The sequence below is a fragment of the Gossypium arboreum genome, chromosome 8 (assembly GCF_025698485.1).
Source record: "Gossypium arboreum isolate Shixiya-1 chromosome 8, ASM2569848v2, whole genome shotgun sequence".
Classification (NCBI taxonomy): domain Eukaryota; kingdom Viridiplantae; phylum Streptophyta; class Magnoliopsida; order Malvales; family Malvaceae; genus Gossypium; species Gossypium arboreum.
The window spans coordinates 32,105,856-32,114,775 of record NC_069077.1 but is presented as its reverse complement, the minus strand read 5'-3'; positions in this window follow the sequence as shown (position 1 = coordinate 32,114,775).

Genomic DNA, 8,920 nt, shown 5'->3' with positions numbered 1-8,920 from the left:
AAGGTAAGGTGCCTAAGGCCATTATGGATGGTGGCCGAATGTGTAAGTGTTAATATTGGGAAGTTCTTGATTTGGTTCAATTATTGCGAGCTGATCTATTTAACAATTGATTATAGGAGAAATCGCATAGGAGATCTCGTCAAGGAATATCGCAAATCAGGTGTGTAACGAACCCTTTCATAGCTTAAAGCGATAAAATGCGAAAAGTCAAATCTGAAATTACGGCATTTCGAGGACTTGTGAGCAAGCGAACGCTCACTAGTTAGTTAGAATCGATGAGACGGTGATCAAGAACGATGGAAACGGTAAGAATGTGATTTTTGGCGTTCTTGGTAAGTTGGGCCTCGAGGGGCCGAAGTGGGGCCCATTGGGCTTTCGGGCCCATTTGGGTAAAATTGGTAGAAAAGCAATCTGTTAAATTGCATGATAAGACTGTTAAAACCGTTATGGAATATAGGCTAAGTGGGCCTAGACGACAGAATTGGCTAAGTAGGGCCCATTAGGGGTTTTAGGCCCAATAACTCGATTTCGCTAAAAATGGGCCAGAATCACGGTTTGCACCCATGGATTGTTAGTAATCGTTAATGAACATGGAAACCCTAATTTTTGGTAAAATTACGAGATTACCCTTATAATATGAAAATGACCGTTTTGCCCCTAGGTAAAAATGACCATTATACCCCTAGGGTTTATCTATGATTTTAATACATGGGATTTTGATAAATATGGTATGTATGATATGCACATGAAATGTATGATATGCACATGATATGTATGATATGCACATGAGGTAATCATAAATGCATTGGGTTGGGTTTTTATATGGATGGAGGAAGTGAAAAAGGGCTTATGCCCCAGTTATCAAAAGGGCTTATGCCCCAGTTATCAAAAGGGCTTATGCCCCAGTTATAAAAGGGCTTATGCCCCGATTATAAAAGGGCTTTTGCCCGATTATTAAAAGAGGCTAGGCCTCAGTTATATGATAAAGCACTATCTTTGCCGATTGGAGAGTTTGGCGGGGTGGGTCGAGTTAATCCCACATGGTGTGTTGGTTGGTACGGGTGGAGAGTAGCGGATGGTGGGTTGAGTAGTCTCCCCAAATGGGTTGCATTCTTTCATTGAAATTATATGTGACATTGAAATGGGCCTAAGGGCCATACCGATTTCTGATAAAAAAGGCTTGCCCGAGAATATGAAATATGAAAAGGCTTCGGCCCAGTAATAAGAAATATGAAAAGGCTTCGGCCCAATAATATGAAATATGAAAAGGCTTCGGCCCAGTAATAAGAAATATGAAAAGGCTTGACCCATGTTATGAAATATGAAATATGAAAAGGGCTACTGACCCGATGCATGATTGAGATTGGATTTGGGCTTAGACCCAACAGTAGTTATTGTTTTGGGCTCGAAAGGGCTTGTTGCTGCTGAGTTTCCAAACTCACCCCTTTCCTTAACCTTGCAGGTGAGCCTTGATGTGGGACTTGGGCGGAGGATTGAGTGGCCACGGTGATCATCTTTGGGCTTTTAAATAAGTGTTGGTTTTCATTTAATTTCCTTTAACTATTATTTATTTTTGGGTTGTAATAAGGCCAATTTTAACTTTTCTTTTATTTCTTTTTGGGATTATTTTAATTTTAATAACTTTAAAATTGGTTAATTATTATTCAAATGGGCTAGACTTAGGACGTGTTTTCAAAATGATACTTGTTTTCAAATTATCTCAATACCACGATTCATCGGTTAATCAAAGACGTCCACTTAAACGAATTTAAACTCGAAATGACAAAGTGTGGCTATGGTTGTGGGCATGTCTAGGATTGGATCCAATTAAAGAGCTTGGTACTTAAGCAGCCTTCATGGCTCACCTCCTCTGCCTCGGATACCTACCTGGTGCTTAGCTTCCATACACTTTGTTAACTCAGCAAAACATATGGCTTTTAAAAACTCTAAAACGAAACTCAGATTTTTAACTCCGATGTGGCACATCAAATTTGGCCATAATGTCTGGGCCGGGTTTGGGGTGTTACAATGATCATAGGGGTTGAAATGTGAAATGAGTATGATATTGAGAGTTTGTACATATGAAATTATCCACTAGCTTTATGAATGCTAAGCTTTTGTTGTGCTGGAATTTCTTGTTCAAACTTACTAAGCATAAATTGCTTACTCCGTTTCCTCTGTTTCTCTGTCTTATAGATTTTGCTCGTTAGCTATCGGATTCGGGATCCTTGAAGTCGAAGTCATCCACACTATCAAAGCCTCCATTTTGGTATAATTTTGGTTGAACTTTGAAATGGCATGTATAGGACTACCCTTTTTGTTAAAGGTCATGTACCTTTCGGTTTTGTGTAAACTTGGTTAGCCATGCGAAAATGGCTTATATCGTTTTAGTATAATGCTATAATCGTTGTATGTTGATCATGATGGGGTATGGAATTGTTTTGGAGCGATTAGCCATTGGAATGGTTAATCATGATCACACTTTGTGCTATGTATGCAAAAGGGCCAATTGAATCGTGGAAATCATGAAATAGGTAAAGCCTACCTTAAAAACAGATGCTGCCAGCTGCAGTGACGTGGATGTGAAAAATCACCAAAATTTGTAGGAATGGTGTTAAATAGTGAATAAATTATGTGATCGAACCTTGACGAGTCTATTTTCATATGAAAGTAACGAAACGATCATATGAACAGTATACCAAGAGAAATTAAAGTTCTCGTGAGACAGGGCCAGAACGGTTTCTGGGTCCCCTGTCACGACTTTGAAAATTTACCATAAATTATCCAGAAAGAATTAGAAGTCATGCCTTATATGTGCAGGTTCCATTTTGAGTCTAGTTTCATTAGAAACAAACGACACCAGTATTAAAGCCCCGTACAGAGAGATACTCAAGTTGTAACGCGCGAAGGTCAGAGCAGTCGACCCCTGTAACATGGGTAACTTTAACTAATAAAATGTAACAATTGGCCCGACCAAAAATTCTAGAAATAAATCCAGCGATGGATACATGAGTCTAAATTCAGGAAAAATTTACGGAATCAGTTTCCGAGTTGTGTAACTCGAGATATGCTTTTTAAGGCGACAGTGACGCAGATTTCCAACTTGTCTGGAAATGTCAAATTGGTCGGTGCAATATGTGGTTTTGGCTCGTTAACCCCTCGCGTCCGACACCGGCGACGGTCTCGGGTTCGGGGTGTTACAGTTTCATGCTTGATTTGGAAGAGAACTAGATGGAGGTTTGATCATACTTGTATCAAGATTAAGGTCTGTTTGAGGTTGTGTCATGAGATTCATGCATGTTTTAGTTGCTAACTTGATGTTCATGTTAGCCATGGTTCAAATCCTTGTTATGCCATGGAAATGGTATTTGGCCAAGGTTGATATTGTGTTGAAGCCATTGCATGCTAAATGTGAAGCTTGCTAATGATGCATGTAATGATGGATTGACTACTCTTGAAATTTCTTTTCAGTATTCTTGAGTAGGGCATTGAGTCCTTTGTTTAACCATGACCAAAAATTAAAAGGAGTATGGTGTGTGATGTATTCGGCCATGGTATGCTCATGAGCATGGTTTATGCTTCTTGCATGATAATTAAAATTTGTGTTTTGGATGGTTGTGAACACCTTGAAATTCGGCCTTGCATCTATATGTGTATATATGTTTGCACATGATGTTTCAGTTATGAAGTAAATGATAAATATGTTTGTTTAAAGAAGAAATTGTTGAAGAATGTATGTGACATTGCAAGTATATTCGGCTTAGTACATATATGATGTGAAAATCTTGGAATTTATTGTTCATTTTGTGCAAGTATGACTAAGTATAATCGGCCACATGAGTACTTGATGCTATATTATAATTATTGAGCTCAAGTATGTGGATGTAAGTGAGTGCGGCCTTATAAGGGCTAAGTACCTTGGATTCCCCTTTGATATTCAAAACGACTAAATCAATTTATTTGTTAACATAAAGCTCAAGAGCAAAGAGGAACTAGCTCCAATAAAGGAAAAGAAAAGGTGATTGAATAGTCGTTGGAAGCGCTCGACAACCTCCAAGGTAAGTTTTCGAGTATCGGAACTTAGATTTTGATTCGATTGGATGAAGTAATAAGCAATCGAAATTGTGCCCTTGTATGTGGCCATTGAGCCGAAATGATATTTCTTATTAAGTGAATTGTGCATAAAAGTTTTGTTATGAAATTGAAACAAAGATGTGTATGAATGTGCGAATTGTGATATCCGGGCTAAGCCCGAAGGCAAATGTGCGAGTTGTGATATCCGGGCTAAGCCCGAAGGCAATTGTGCGAGTTGTGATATCCGGGTTAAGTCCCGAAGGCATTTGTGCTGGTTATCATAACCGGGCTATGTCCCGAAGGCGTTTGAACGAGTAGCTATATCCGGTTAAACTCCGAAGGTATGTGATCTGAAAATTATAAGCTTGCTGTAAAAATTTTCAGTTAATGCGCTGTGAAATTCCCAACAACAAAATGCGTTTTGTGTGTGCTTTGCACACTATGAGTAAGTCGTATGAGTATTCGCTCCAATGATAAATGAGCTATCGGCCTTGACTAAGCCGTTAATGGTGTATGAATATAAGAGTTGGGATTGTGAAGTAAGCATGTCATTGAGAAATTGTGCATATGAATTATTGTTTAGCTACTTGAATGCTATGCTTTGGTTGTGTGTAAATTTATGGCTCGAAACTTACTAAGCATAAATTGTTTACTCTGTTCCTTTGTTTCTCTGTTTTATAGATTTTGCTTGTTAGCGATCGGATTCGGGATCATTGAAGTGAAGTCATCCACACTATCAAACCCCCTTTTGGTACTCTTTTAGTTGAACTTTGGATATGGCATGTATAGGACTACCCTCGGTTGTTTTCAAGTGCTTTTGTGATGTATATGTGTACGGCCATGCGAAAATGGTTCGTAAAAGTGGAGTACGGAATTAGACCATTTGTAGTTTGTAATTTTATATGGTTTCATGATGTTATTATGGATTGGAATGGGAGTGTTGGTCACATGATCAGCCATTGGAATGGCTAAACATGATCATAGGTGGACCTATGTATGACTAGACTATAGTTGGTCCATGGAAACTACAAAATAGGTAAGGCCTACCTTGAAAACAGATGCTGCCAGTTGCAGTGACGTGGATGTGAAAAATCACCAAAATTTGTAGGAAGGGTATTAAATAGTGAATAAATTATGCGATCGAACCCTGATGAATCTATTTGCATATGAAAGTAACGAAACGATCATATGAACAGTATACTGAGAGATATTAAAGTTCTCATGAGACAGGGCCAGAACTGTTTCTGGATCCCCTGTCTCGACTTTGAAAATTTACCATAAATTATCCAGAAGGAATTAGAAGTCATGCCTTATATGTGCAGATTCCCTTTTGAGTCTAGTTTCATTAGAAACAAATGGCATGAGCATTGAATCTCTGTACGAGAAGATATCCAGGTCGTAATGCGCGAAGGTTAGTGTAGTCGACCCCTGTAACATGGGCGACTTTAACTAATAAAATGTACCAATTGGCCCGACCAAAAATTCTAAAAATAAATCCATGGATGGATATATGAGTCTAAATTCAGGGAAAATTTACGGAATCAGTTTCCGAGTTTTGAAACTCAAGATATGCTTTTTAAGGCGACAGTGACGCAGTTCTCCAGCCTGTCTGGAAATGTCAAATTGGTCGGTGCTATAAGTGGTTTTGGCTCGTTAACCCCTTGTGTCTGACACCGGCGACGGTCTCGGGTTCGGGGTGTTACATAAGTGGCATAAATCTCTAAAAAAAAATTTCTTGAGCATAAGTATACGGAATTCATAATTATGGGAAGAATGTTTTCTGTTGGTAGGGATTTAACATGTCTTTATTTAGAAAACATTTAGTCTATTTTTTTTATCATAAAAATAATTGAGATTAATTTGAATATATGTATACTTAAGTGGCATAAATTTCAAAATTTTTGTTCTTGAGCATAAGTATACTAAATTCATGATTATAGGAAGAATGTTTTCTAAAGGAATTTTTCAAAGGAGTTTTCAAGAAATTATTTACAATTTGTGCATTACTCAGGATGAGCAATGAATTAAGTTTGGGGGTATGGAAACACAACAATATATAGCCTTTTTCAGCACCTTTTAAATTAGACCGCCGTGAACTCCGGCGAAACACCCCGTACGACCTGCGGAAGGTGAAGGTCGCTGGCTTGCCCGTGGGCCGTGGTATCTGACGGGACATTGGCCTCCCTCCCGCTATGGCTCGCTGTACTCTAATTCATGCAGTTTCGTAGTAAATTTTGTAAAAATTCATACTTTAATTATAAATTAATTAATTTGCACTTAAATTATTAACATATTGATTTTAATTACTTTTATAATAAATTTATACCAATTTGGCTTATTTTTGACAGTTTTGCACAAAAGGTGAAAATTAGCTCGGTAGGCACCTCGAAAGGCCTGAACCATTAGATGAATTTTTTCATCGAGTGAATCAAAGGCAAGATTAAGTATTTTTCCAGCCAAGGTTGGTCCAAATGATGATAATTTATATACTTTATATTTAATTTTTATCCAAGTTAAATTGAGTTAAAATTTAATATAAAGCTTGAAGGAGAAAGTGGCTCAGTGTGCTAAGCATTGAAAACTGCTCCAATAAAGAAATTTGTAACTTAAAACTGACACAATAAGCTGACCCAATCAGCTGACATAATCAAATTATTTAGCTGATTTAATTAATTACAAAATAGCCCTCATATATCCTTAAAAATCCGTTCAAATCCCTCCACTTTTTGTGCTTTTAAAAAATGCCCTAAGCTAAATTTAGCAAAGTTTGAAACATTCAAACTTTGCATCAATGTATGGCCAGCCAAGGAGGTGTATGGCTGCTGATTTTTTTCTATTTTTAGCAGCCAATCCCACCTATAAATACCCCTATCCCCTCTTCATTCATCACACCTCTCATTCCACACTTTTCTCCCTCTCTTGCTCAATTTCTCCCCTTCCAGAACCCCTCTTTATTTCCCATTTTTCCCTTCTACTTTCCTCTACCAATTTCCCTCTTGGGAAGGAGCCTTTCAACCACCTTGGGTAGCAGCATTCAAGTGGGTATATAGAAGCCTTGGATCAACAGAACAAGTGGAGAAGGAGAAGAGCAAACTGGTCTGGCTTGAGAGAAACACTGGATTTGATTCTAGTTTCCTATTCTTTAACTTTCCTTGTTGTTATGAACATGTCTATGAATATTTGTTATGTTATTATTCTAAATTTAATTAACATGGCTTAAATTTAATTCGTGTTAGGTTGATTGCATTTCGTCTATAAGTTATTAAAATCATGTTTGTGTTATTATAAGTCTTGGTAAATTGTTTGATTAAGTAAAACCATGATTATGTTATACTTGCATTATAATTGTAAAGTGACTAATGAATTAATTATTAATCGTATTAAAATTGTAATTAATTAACACAATACTTAATCAGTGTATGTTTAATCTTCTAAGGTAGCTGAAGGTTAAATTAGATACGGTATTAAACGGTACATTAACCTTGCATAACTTGCAATATTAGTGTGAATAAACTGTTTCAATGTAGGAATATATTGTTACTTCACTTAATCTTTTACTTGCTTATTAAAATTGATTAATTGTTTGAATTGACATAGTAATATGTTCAAGAGATTAGTTAATTTAGTAAGTCTGTATGTGCTATAGTTAACAAATTACCAAATTATCGTGAACTTATTCGTAACAATATGAACATTGTTTTAGTAATATTAAGTTAAGAAATGTAATTGATCTAACACAATTATGTCATTTTGATTAAACTTATTTTTCAGAAATCGTGTTTTGGAATTTTTACTTTTAATTTTCTTAGTTCATTTACTTAGTTAAAATTTAGTTTTATTAAACCCTTTTTCCTTCAAAACAAAAGATTTTCCTTCACCAAAGTGTTTTTAATGGCATTTCATAAATATTTTCTTACACGGTCTCTATGGGTATGATAACTCAACTTGTCACTTTATTACTTGTTGCAATTATGTATACTTGCACATTTCCATCGTTCAAGTACTCTTTTTATGTCACCAAAAAATAGTTTTATAGTCTCACTAGATTTATTTTAATAAAATTTAAATGATCTTTATTAATTTTAATAATTTTTTACATTTTATATTTTTATATTTGTAATTTTTTAGTAATTATCAAAAGAATCATGTCGAATATGAACCTAGATAAATGGTTATCATTTGAACATAGACAACCATATGTTTAAATTAATTATAAATGTGATTTTTAATAAATTTTAAATAATTCTTATTAATTTTAATATCTTTTAAATATTTTTCATAATTTTTTATTTTTGTTTGTAATAATCTAAAGAACTACGTATAGGACCAACATGGACATTTGGCTAAATGTTTAATTTTAATATTTATTAAAAGATGTATTTATTTATTTTGAATTTTTTAATTTTTAAATATTTATTGTCACATCAATATGTGACTCACATGGCATGCCTTGGGTCACTACTTGGTTAGACTGCTAGTTACACCATAGAAAATGTCATAGTTAGCTGTGGTTAACATTAGTTAAGGGCTTTGTTAATTTTTTTTTTCAATTCAGTGCAAATTTTAAATGAATGCTTAATTAATTTTTTAAAATTTTTATTGAAGGTCTTTTTTTACCATTCATAACACAAATCAAAAGCAGATGTGTTTATGAATCAGGCCAAATCGTAGTTTGATTTTTAGAAAAATTTTAACTCCAATCCTAAACTTAAGTTCAGTTTGATCTGCTCAAATAGTTTACTTCACTATTTTAAAATATATTTAAAAATAATATTTTTTATATTTTTATAATTAAATTTAAATAAAAATATATTTAAATTTATTTAATATAAATTCATACCATATC